Raw genomic sequence first — 12,666 nt, 5'->3', positions numbered from 1 at the left:
GAACCCAATCGTTTACAAAGAAATAAAGTATGCTCATTTCTTTGCACATCTGAGCATAGTCGGTATACCTTTCTGATTTTTCTGATATATCATCATTATTGTGTTATGTCATTATATCTATGGGAATTGAATTTTTCTAAGTCTTTATTTGCTCCGCTCTTTGTATCATAGAGTATTTTGAGTAATAACTCCTTTGACATGAATTAACATCTGATGTTGATGTCTCTGATGATGGTGGTGGAGATGGAGGGGATACAGTAAAAAGGACTTTCTATGTTCAGGGCACTGATCTGTCCAGAGCTACTTACTCCTCCTCTCCCATAACTGTCAGGATCAATGGCTGGCCGGGAGCGTTGACAGGCAGGGAGAGTAACGGGCTCACTGACTTCCAAGGCCAACAGACCCTCATTCAGGTCAGAGCCAGGCCCCTATGTGTCCTTGCGGCCTCTGCTTTTCATAGCACAGGAGGCAAGGTGACATAGCGGAAAGAACTGGAGTTTATCGGTAATATGCAGGTAGGACTTCTGACTCTATTTAGTTAGAATGGGCTGTAGTGATTAGAATCACCATCTCCTAGCTTCATGAACTTAGACAAATTAAGAAATCTTCCTAACTTTAGTCTCCTGTAAAATGGGGAAAAGAACTGAAGCTTCTCATGAGGCTGTTAGAATTGAATTGTGACAATTTATGTAAAGTGCACATCATACTACCTGGAACTGAGAATCGGTTCATCAGCCAGTCTTATTTTTTATCCTCTGGGGCAGCTGTAGGCATGAACCTCCCTACCTAAGTGAAATTCTGTAGAATACTTACGTTTTTTGAACAAAGTTTCTCTCATTTGTAAAGTGGGACTAACTTGCATTATGTGAGAGCATTCAGAGATTATAAGAAACACATGTCTTGCTAATGTCTTTCCCCTTCCTCCCTTGACCTGTGGCTTCTGGTCAGTGGGGGTAAGAAGTCCAGAAGACCCCAGCAGAGATGCAACGGGGATGTCTTTGAGCCTGTGTCTTTGTTGCATATCCAGACTCTTTTGGAGAACTAGTAGGTCTGGGACATGAGTAGGTGGCCTCAGAGAAAACAGATGAGAAACGGGGAAAGAGCATCACAAGAAGGGAAACAGAGAGTTGGTGCAGAATTAGAAATGAGAATCCCGCTGACCTCCAGGCCATTTGATACATCACTGTCAAGATACCTTTCTAGAAATTCAGATGTTTTTAAAAATTCTCCAAATAGTGGGTCTCTATTGCTTCCCATAGAGAGTCTGATTGCCTTGAAGACCACCTATGATAAGGTTTCAGCCTGCTCTTCAGGATTATTGCCAGCTGTCCCCCTTCATGTGCCCTTCCTAGTAGGGAAGGAGGGCAGGAAATTAATGAGGAAGTTATTATTGAAATAGAGTTGGAAGGGCTTCTTCACAACTTGGAAAAATTCATTTCAGGTGGAGGAAGGGGCGTGCTGAAATTAGAGAAAGAAAAGTCATGAATGACAGTAAGCTGTTTCTTACCAGATATTAAATTAACTCTGGCTGCAATGAGTTCAAAAAATGCAACTGTCCCCTGATTTATATTCCCTAGAGTCTAAGATATAACTGACTGTAACATACATCGTAAATCCTATAACAGAAAAAAAGAAAACATATCATTTATAGAACACATCTTGATTTTTAAAAAATACAGAAAATTCTCTTTTTTTTCTTCATTCAACAAATATTTACTGAAAACCTAGTATATGTTAGTCCCTATTCTAGGAACTAAAAGTAAAATAAAAGTAAAAATTCCTATCTAATGGAAGGAGTCAGAAAATAAATATAATAAATTACGGAATTATGTACCTGATAAATACAATAGGTAAAAAAGCTGGATAAGGGGAATTAGGATTACCAAGTGGGTAAGGGTGGACATTGGCCTTTTAAATAGGTGAGTGAGGGGCACCTGGGTGGCACAGTCGGTTAAGTGGCCAACTCTTGGTTTTGGCTTAGGTCATGATCTCACGGTTCGTGAGTTCAAGCCCCCATCAGGCTCTGTGCTCACTGCGCGGAGCCTGCTTCAGATCTTCTGTCTCCCTCTTTCTAGCCTTCTTCTGCTCACATACTTTCTCTCTCAAAAATAAATAAATGTCAAAATTTAAAAAATAAAATAAAACAAATAGATGAGAATAGTCCCAGTGAGAGGGTACCATTTGAGCACATGACTGGAAGGAAGTAAGAGAACAAACCCAGTGGTCGTCAAGGAAAGACTCTTCCAAGCAGAGAGAATAACCAGTGCAAATACATGCCAAGTGTGGGACCATATATCCCAGGGTTCTGTAGTCACGTGAACTGGGGACAGATAGTCCTGCCTACCGTATCTCCTTTCTTAGAGGCCAAAATAAGCATTAGCACATTATTTACGCATTGCGAAACAAAACAAAATGTTAACTTTATTTAACCCAGCATATCTCAAACTTGTTAGGTAACCTAAACTGTTGTGACAGACATCTAGGAAGATCTCCAAGTACACCAGTTTTTGAGTTAGAAAAGTATGGTTTCTCTAACCAGTGTTATTTTCTGAGAAATATCTACTATAAAATGTGAATAATCCATTGCTGATCTGAACACCCTTCATATTTTTTTGAGCTTTGGAGTATTGCTGTATGGTTATTAACTAGGCATTCAATAGCAATAATGACATGATTCTATTTATTGAATTGATAATCAAAATAATAGGCCACTATATTCTTGGATTTTATACCTCTTCCAGGAGTAGAAATGTTATATAAATGTGTTATTGACCCTACTGTTCTGAAAATGTCTTGCAAATTAGGACCTAAATGTTTAAATTATATCCTTGCCCTTGCACAGGTTTGAAAAGTTGGTTCTAGAGGAGAACACCCTTTTATTCACTGCTGAAGCAATACATGCTGGCTATAACCATGCCTCGCCTAACAGCAGAAGAATGTTCAGAAGCGTGCCCAGCTAATTGAAACTACAGGGGGCATTTAAGTAGGCAAAGTGTTATTACTCAGTTTCAAATGTTTCCAGGATATCAGAATTACCCTTCCCTACTCCTGCAAAAGGCATTCCGGGAATGGTAATGGTCACAAGTGTTAGACTTCTGGCTTCTTTTTATTTCTCTTATTCCAGTTGCTTCTGACATAGTCAGAGGGCCATCCGTGAGAACTGGAATTATCGTGAGGAAGGCAAAAGTCTGGTAGTTTCTGGACCCAGGCCACTGGCATGAGGCTATTGCCAGAACATCTCCGATGTCAGTAATTTTTGAAAATTTGCCTCAAAGATTAATTTAAGCAGCAAAAGGACCTTTTCCATCTACGACCTTTGAGTCTGAGCCAAGTTACTCTCAGTTTCTTTCAAGATACTGCTCTGAAAGACATTCCTAATACAGCTCACTGATTATTTTAAATGAGACCATTTGGTACATTGGATCATCTTTGCTTATTTGAATTAAGTCAGTGTTTTATAATTTCTAGAAAGAAAATAGCTTATGTTGGCCACCAGTCTCCTAGTTAGGCAGAAGTATTTGCAAAAGTGGGTCCTGTGAAGAAGCCAGAGTTCAGGATCTCTATAGACAGGTGTGAGCGAGAGCTTGGAATATACTGGTAAAGTCTAGATTGTTCTTTTAATCTTCTCACCACCTGCTGCAATCTGGGACCTACCCCATGTCCAAGACCTGGTCTAAATGAGGAAAAATATGATATGTGAAAGGAGCAAAATAACCTATTTGGTCATTATTCACATTCTGGTTATTGGCACAGGAAAATCAGGCTGTAAATACAATAAACGATAGCGATGATTTAACACAAAAACATTACCTTCAGATTTCTACATATTTTCCCTGTTAACCTAAAGAAATAACCATTTATTAGGTGTCAGAGGGTGGTTCAATGAGACTATTAATATAGTTTTTTATATGTTAGTTTTTCCTCCTAATAAATTATTAGTTCCCAGAAGGCAAGAACAATGCATCATATATCTTTACATTTCCATGCTGGACATATGGTGGGACCTCAAAATATAATTATTTGTTGGTTGGTTGATTGTATGTAGCATTAGGTACAATTAACCATTACAATTGCACTTTGTAAAGATTTTTCACTCTCTTATTGCCACCTCTCTGTCCATTTCTGCCTAGATTACTGGTTTCTCTGCTTTCTCTTTTGTTTCTTTTCCACCAAAAGCAAAAATGATGTTAAACTGAAAATTGACTCACATAATTCTGTTGTTTGAATCCCTTCAATGTCTCAACCCTTCCTTGGAAATAAACTGGAATACATCCAAATTTCTTACCAGGGCCTATTAGTATCTGTATGATCTGCTCCCTATTTATTTTTCCATTCTTGGGTCACTTTTCCTCTTCTTCACCCCTCACTAGTCTTGGGCCCTACTGGTCCTTCTTTCTACAGTCTCACTCCCTCCTCCTAAGTCTTATGACCTTAGCACAGGTTGTTCTCTCTGCCTGGAATGCGGTCCTTATCCCCACAATATGCATAGCCAGCTCCTTCTCACCTAAATGTCTCTGTTTAGGGGCACCTGGGTGGTGCAGTCGGTTAAGCATCCGACTTTGGCTTGGGTCATGATCTCATGGTTCATGGGTTCACCCCATGTCGGGCTCTGTGCTGACAGCTCAGAACCTGGAGTCTGCTTCGGATTCTGTGTCTCCCTCTCTTTCTGCCCCACCCCCCGCAATAATAAATAAACATTAAAAAATGTCTCTATTTGGTCTTTTGTGATTGCCCTATATAAAGCTGGTGACCTCTGTTAGTCTCTTGTTTAGACATTTTAACATTTCTTTCATTGCATTTCCTATAAACTCTAATTATTTTCTACCTACTTATCTGTATAAAGAAGAGGTTGTGCCGATCTTGCTCACTATTGTATCTCCTGTGTGTAACTTGGTGTCTGGCATATGGTAAGTGTTCAGTACATACTTATTTAAAAGAAAAATGACAAAGACAAAGTGAATTTTTTCGCTAAATTCTGTTACTCCCAGAAATAAACCCATGCATACGTGGTCAATTAATTTACAAGGGAGGCAGAAAATACAATAGGGAATGGGGCGCCTGGGTGGCTCAGTCGGTTAAGCGTCAGACTTCAGCTCAGGTCATGATCTCACGGTCTGTGAGCCCAGAGCCCCCCGTCGGGCTCTGGGCTGATGGCTCAGAGCCTGGAGCCTGCTTTCCGGTTCTGTGTCTCCCTCTCTCTCTGCCCCTCCCCGTTCATGCTCTGTCTCTCTCTGTTTCAAAAATAAATAAACGTTAAAAAAATTTTTTTTTAAATAAAAAAAAAAAGAAAATACAATAGGGAAAAGACAGTCTCTTCAATAGATGATGCTGGGAAAACTGGATAGCAATGGGCCCTATCTTACACCCTAAACAAAATGGACTCAAAATGGATTAACGTCTTGAATGTAAGTTCTGAAACCATGAAACTCCTAGAAGAAAACATAGGTGATAAGCTTGTTATATAGGTCTTGGCGATGAGTTTTTTAATTTGATACCAAAAGCAAACACAACAAAAGCAAAAATAAACAAGTGGGACTACGTTAAACTAAAAAGCTTCTGCACAGCAAAGGGAACTATCAACACAATGAAAAGCCAACCTATGGAATGGGAGAAAATATTTGCTAACCACATGTCTGATAAGGGTTAATAACTGAAATATGTAAAGAACTCACAAACTCAAAAGCAAAAAAAAAAAACATACAATCTGATTTTTTAAAATGGGCAGATCTGAATGGACACTTTCCCAGCAAGACATACAGATGGCCAACAGGTACGTGAAAAGATGCTTAGCATCATTAATCCTCAGGGAAATGCAAATCAAAACCACAGTGACGTATCACCTCACAGCTGTTAGAATGGCTATTATCAAAAAGATGTGTTGATGAGGATGTGGAGAAAAGGAAACCCTTGTGCACTGTTGGTGGGATTGTAAATTGGTGCAGCCACTGGAGAAAACAGTATGAAGTTTCCTCAAAAAATTAAAAATCAAACTACCATATGATCCAACAATTCTACTTCTGGGTATTTATCCAAAGAAAACGAAAACACGAATTCAGAAAGATACATGCACCCCCATGTTCATTACAGCAGTATTTACAATAGCCAAGATACAGAAACAACCTAAGTTTCCATTGATGGCTGAATGGATAAAGAAGACAAGGTATATAAATACAATGGAAAATTATTCAGCCATAAAAAAGAATGAAATCTTAGTATTTGTGACAATGTGGATGGACCTCAAGGGTATTATGCAAAGTGAAATAAGTCAGACAGAGAAAGACAAATACTGTATGCTCTCTGTTATATGTGGAATCTAAAAAAAAAAAATACATGTGGGGGAATGGGCCAAATGGGTGAAGCGGAGTGGGAAATACAAGCCTCCAGTTATGGAATGAATAAGCCACCGAGACGAAAATTACAGCATAGGGAATACAGTCCATAATATTGTAATAGCGTTGTATGGTGACAGATGGCAGCTACATTTGTGGTGAGCACAGCATAAGGTGTAAACTTGTCGAATCACTACGTTGTACACATGAAACTAATGTAACATTGTGTGTCAAGTATACTTCAATAAAACAGCACCAACAACAAAACAAGCCATTAGATAGGGAGAATGGATTGCTTGTTGCCAGAGGCAGGGGTGAGAGGTGGGATAAATGGGTAAAAGAGGTAAAACGAAAAAAAAATATCATTTGGACACTTTGGGCAGTGTGTATTAAGAAGATCCAAGAGTAGGAGCAGGAAATCAAATAGGAGATTAATGCAGTAATGTAGAAAAGAGACAGTGGCCATCCAACCAGGATTGTAATCGAAGAGAGAAGAGATTGAGTTTGGGAACAGGTCTAAAAAAACAAAAACATGCCCTTATTGCAGACAAATGGCAATTGTATGGTACAAACCTGTGATGACATCAAAGTGTATTTAGTAACCCCGTCAGCATATCACTGACCGATCAAAATGTTCTTGGTCAGTGGCCATTAAAAAGCTCAAAACTTCTGTGTTCCTGATGTACTTCGTAAAACGACTTTTGAAAATACAAATCAATCCCCTGCAATGAATGGACTAGAAAATATTTAGGTAGGAAAATAAAGTTTTAAGACTGAGATGAGTCGTAAGATGTCCTCTAAGCATTATAGTATACTCTAGATTTTGGAAATTTGAAATAGTCTATTCAACTCCTCTATTTTCATTTTGCAGCTGAAGAAAGAATCATAGATGTTAAATGATCTGCCTGGGATCTCGAAGCTGGTCAGAAGCACAACCGGAATTAGAATGTCTAGTTTGGGGTACATTTCATCATGCCACCTGTCTGATAGAACAATATCTACTAGATGCTTAGAGTTACCAACAATTCATAGTTTTGGAATCTCAAAAGTAAACATATTAAGTTTTGGGAAAAGCAGAAGTTGTCTGTATAGCTTTGGGGATTTACCTTTGAAGGGAAGGATTATTTATGTCTTTTTTTCCTTTATCTTTTCCCTTTCACTGTTGACATACAGATGTAATGGCTAGAGCTACAGCAGCCATGTTGGATCCATGAAATGAAATCCACTTATATTGAAAATGGCATAGTAAAAAGAGAGCAGCATCCTGGATCCCCAAATAATCAATGATTTAGCCATCCTGGCATGCCTGGGAAAACTTTTACATGAGAGGGAAATAAACATCTGTCCAGTTTAGGGTTCCTTTGTCTAGCAGCCTAAACTCATAACAAGTATATGATTTGGTACCTTTAAGCGGCATGGTGCCCTTAAAAAAAAAAAAAAAGGCTTGAATGTGCAGCATTGAGGTGATGGGTGGAAATGATATTAACGGTTAGAAATTCAATGATCCTTCATTAGACCATTGCAAATATTTGGTAAAATTGTTATCTGTGATATGTTGGAAATTAGACCAGGCACCAACATAGCCTGTAGTTTTAGAATTGTCTACATGAGTTGTCCTGTTCCTGGGAGACATTTTGGAAAATTTTTGGAGCTGTTTTTGGTTGTCACAATAATTAGAGGAGGGAATTTTGTGGTCAGGGATGGTAAATTTCTTGCAATGTAGAGGAAAGCTAACACAATAAGAACTGATCTACATCCCTCATGACATCCCTCATGATGGTTTTTATTTTTTTTCCCAGAAATGCAAAGACACTGTAAATTGAGGGAGGCTTTTATGTTATCTTATTCCAAACTTTACTAAGAGTTGCATACCATTTCGAAAAATCACCCACTGTAATGCTGTCTCAACATAACTCAATATCCTGGCATGAGGCTGCATTTGTAGCTATTGTACAGAGATTCTGTGTATAGGTATGAGCATCTCAGTACTTCATAATGTCTTCTAGGGTGGTTGTGCCTGATCATGTGCTATGAATCATTTCAGAAGTTATGTGTGAAAATTTCAGATTATGCCCTCCAAAGAAAGCATGAATTCCCTCTATCCTTTTCTCTTTTCCTTCTGGCTGAAGGTAAATATGATAGCTGGAGCTGGAGCAGCCATATTGGGTCAAGAGACAGAGCCACAGTTGAGGATGACAGAGCAATTAGAGACAGCCTGCATCCCTGATACTATACAGCTGCCATACATCAACAGTCCTGCCCATCTAAATTGTCAGGTGAGAGAGAACAAAGTTTTATATTATTTGAGCTTCTGTGTTTTGGTCTTTTTCTTTTTCTTTTTTCATTATAGCAGCCTGAGTAGATTTTATCTAATATAGATGTGAAGAACAAAATATAAGCAAAATGGAGCACAAATCACACAACTTGTTGTTAAATAACCAATCCCAGAAATACTTTCAATGACAAATTAAAAAGCCAGCATAAACAGAATGCCAACAACTTGAAAAAAAACATTAAATTAATTAATTTTCTTTTCACTGTAACCAAGAATACAGAACTGACATAAAAAAACACTTGAGAATAGAAAAAATAACAGGTTTATTCAATTCATAATTTAAAAGGTATAGACGTATGTGTTTTAGGCATAAGCATGATACTTTTGTTCTTTTTATATACATATATAAATATATGAATAGGCATCAAAAATTTCCAAATATATACGGTATCATGCCAAGCTTCCAAATGTATGCAGTAGATAAATTTCACAAATTTAAAAATAATAATTTGAAAGCAGAATACAAGCAGGTTAAAGATTTGGAATTTTTAATGTGTTTAACAAGTAGTTTAAAAAATAAACTTCTTTTGTATTTAAAGTGCACGGTGATCTTTTTTTGGATCATTATCCTTAATTCATATAGTTTTGGCCTACTGGGAAGTTTCTATTTTCACATAATGACAGTTTCATAATTTTGTTGTGATTTAAGGACCAACTATATTTACACAGTTCCTTGTTCAGTGACTTGCATTCAGTAAGCACTCACTGAATGTTTGGTTCCACGAATCTTCAATGATAATATTCCTGAATGATGGGCAATTCTATTGGCTCCCATTTTATCACTATATCAATTATAGAGCAGACCAATTAAAATATGCCAACAAAAGAACTCAAAGAATTCTATCTATAAGTCTGATCTTGTCCGTTAGAAAAAAACAAAAAACAAAAAACAAAACAAAAGAACAACAACAAAAAAAAAAAAAAACACCAAAGGAAACAAAGAAAGAAATGAAAAAAAAAAACTGGAATCTTGGTAATCAAATGAGTTTCCAAGAGAGCAAATTCTGAAGACAGAGATGAGAATAGAAGTCGTGGCTGTTGATTCCCCATTTCAATGCTTTGTTTTAGCTGACCACACTTCCTCCCTCTGTAGAGAAAATCGATGCACAATGAAATTATCTGTATTCATCTCTGGTAAATAAATAGCAGAAATCTTTCTTGTTTCAAGACATCAATGTGAAAGAGTTGTTCACATGAAGAATTTGGTTTGTTTTCTTCAACAGCTCTTCAACTGTCCATTTTGCCAATTAAAAAAAAAGTACCACTTTTTCATAAAGTGAACACACAGCAGCAACCACATAGATGCAATGCAACATTTAAAAATTAGTTAGAGATTTCATTCAAATACGTTTGACATATATTACTCAGAAACAAAAAAATGTTTGCATGTTTATGCAAACTTGTAATTTAGAAAGGAATTTGGAAGGCTTTTAAAATGTAAGGTAGATGAGCAGTAAAGATAGCAATTATCAGGTGGGTGCCTGTATTTAGCAGCTAAACGTACCACCCTTAAATTGCATATCTAAGATCCATGTGCTTACATCTGTGAACAGATCAAATCTGTGAAAGTATGACTCTATTTACAGTGTTTGTATGGGTAGTTAAGGAATTTTACAAATTATGTCTGCAAGTACACTTAGAATGCCTATGATGATGTTTTTACATGTGTAGAGTGTTAGGCTTTTTCTGGGTATTTTATACTCTGCCTCTCCAATTTGTATTTGGATTTCAAACCTACTTTGCAGGAACTGTATCTAATTCAGTGTTCTTTGCACCATGGGCATACTACTTGTACTAAATAACTGTTTATCATCCTCGAGCGCCTTAAAGTAAACACAACACAATTTCATCTGCCAAAACCCTGCTATGCATTTATATGTTGCTTTTAAAAACACATAACCCCAAGTAAATCACTTAAACATGGTTTGCTGTACAATTTTGGTCTGCTGTCTGTTTTTTCGTATTATTATTCTTCCAATGTTACATATATTTTCATGTCATCTCCATCTTTATGTTGAGATCAAGGCATTTTTACTACAAATTCAATTCTTTGAAAAGATAAGAAATTTTTGGTCTCTGATAAACCTTTTGCCATTCAGAGAAAAGGCTGAAAGAAAATATAAAGAAAGGAAGGGAAGGGAAGGGAAGGGAAGGGAAGGGAAGGAAAGAAAGGAAAGGAAAGGAAAGGAAAGGAAAGGAAAGGAAAGGAAAAGAGACCCCCACATTTACACACTCACACACATGTACAGTAAAGAAGGGTCATCTCATTACAGAGCAACATTCCAAAGATAGAGGCATTTAGCTATGGAATGGTTAATAACAGAGCTTTAATTTGAAAGAGATTGGAAAACCAAAGAGATATTTAAAATATTTTAAAATCACTCTCACATCTTCCTTTGTTGCTTCTTTTCAGTTCTTTCAAAGAAACTTGACAGCTCTAGGAAAACAAAACCCTTCAACAATTCTTGAAGCTTAGAGTCCCAGGCCTTAGAAAAGAACTCTTTCTACGTAGTACACATTTAGAGCTGACTTGAACTGAAGTACTAAACAACAGCTCCGTAGCAGCTATTTCAAATTACTGAGATTCATCCAGAAATGCCAAAAATCTTAGAACCAGCAAGCCCTGATTGTGGTTGAGAAACAAACAAAGGGGGAAAGAGAGAGAGGGAAACTTCTCAAAAGTATGCTTTTGTCATTGAATTTTTTTAATCACAATTTTCACCCAGTATCTGAAATAATAATCTTTACGATAGCTTACTGTTGATTCTTTAACCTTCGAAAACATTTTAAACAATAGTGGCATTTTTCTGTTCTTACCAGACACCGAGTATTCTCAGGCATAAACCATGTAAAGAATCTCCAAGATGGAACCTGATCGTTAGAATCCTAGACTTATACAAATAGGGTTTGTGGCGTGTAGCCAGAAACTCACGAGTTCAAGAATCAGAAGACCTTGCTAGGTATCCGCCTCCAACACTAATTCAGTCTAACTTGGGTGAGCTATTTAATCTCTAACCTTACTTCTCTTATCTGAAAAATGGGAATAGTATTATTTGTCTTGTCTTAGCTCAGAGTTGTCGTGGAGATCAATTGAGATAATATATGTGAAAGTGCTTTGATGCTGCTAAACCATGCTGTAGATGAAGACTATTATCCTCTAATACAGCTTCAATCAAAAGATAAGGTAAATGAAACCCACTGTGCTCTGTGCTCAGGCGACACCTACCTGTCAATGCATGGCAGGACCAGAATTAGAACTTGGGTTTACCCAAGTTTTGGTCTGTAAAAGGAGATTTTCCTCACATTTTCATGGCGAGGCTTTGCCTGAAAAGCCCATGACCTGAAAGTGCCTCATGTATTCCCCTTCTCTTCTGAACTCATGTGACCATCTCTTACGCTAGGAAGGAGTCAAGGCCTGCAGAAGGAGCAAAGACATTCTGCCCTCTGATTCTAAAGTGCCTAAAACAATGACTCCTCCTTGGTGTCCCTTAGACGCCTAGGGTGAAGTTAGGTGGGAGGAGGGATTGGACTCGGAGCTATTTCCAGAAGAATGTACGCCAGCCTTGGTAATGGAATATATTATACAGCTCACACACATTTCTATTGCAATGCTTCCAATGTGTGTAGCTGCTATTAAGATTATTCAGATAAAATTCATCTGAAAGCATTACGGAATTCAGAGTGGCTTCTGGTATTTTATATTTTTTAATTAAAGAATTAAAATATATACAACTACTCAAGAAAGGACAGCCCAGAGTTTAAAAAATTGGGAAAGTTTGGCCTAATCCATTTCTTCCTATGCCAGAATAATGTAATTAGTAGGTATTTGTTGGAAAACCAATTCAGGGGAACATATTTAAGGGCAAATGTATGTGAGAGCTCCCTCCAACAACAACAACAACAAAAAGTGTGTGAGTCCACTTTTCTTTAAAAGATGATTATGTAAATAATTCTAATCACTCTTCAGTTGGTCATTATTGTGAAACCAATTATACTCTTTTA

The 12,666-nt window shown here is 37.3% G+C and overlaps 1 long non-coding RNA gene across 1 annotated transcript in view; it reads left to right on the top strand.

Annotated features, from left to right (window-relative positions):
• The window catches only part of LOC122227231, a 67,584-nt gene that overhangs the window by 20,680 nt on the left and 34,238 nt on the right, over positions 1–12,666 (top strand). The window contains exons 2-3 of the long non-coding RNA XR_006205931.1: positions 7,201–7,289; positions 8,459–8,605. This is a non-coding gene — a long non-coding RNA (uncharacterized LOC122227231). The remainder of the gene's footprint in view (positions 1–7,200; positions 7,290–8,458; positions 8,606–12,666) is intronic.

Source organism: Panthera leo, chromosome C1, assembly GCF_018350215.1.
Source record: "Panthera leo isolate Ple1 chromosome C1, P.leo_Ple1_pat1.1, whole genome shotgun sequence".
Taxonomy (NCBI): domain Eukaryota; kingdom Metazoa; phylum Chordata; class Mammalia; order Carnivora; family Felidae; genus Panthera; species Panthera leo.
Note: the sequence above shows the minus strand (reverse complement) of the source record. Positions and strands in the feature narration are given on the sequence as shown.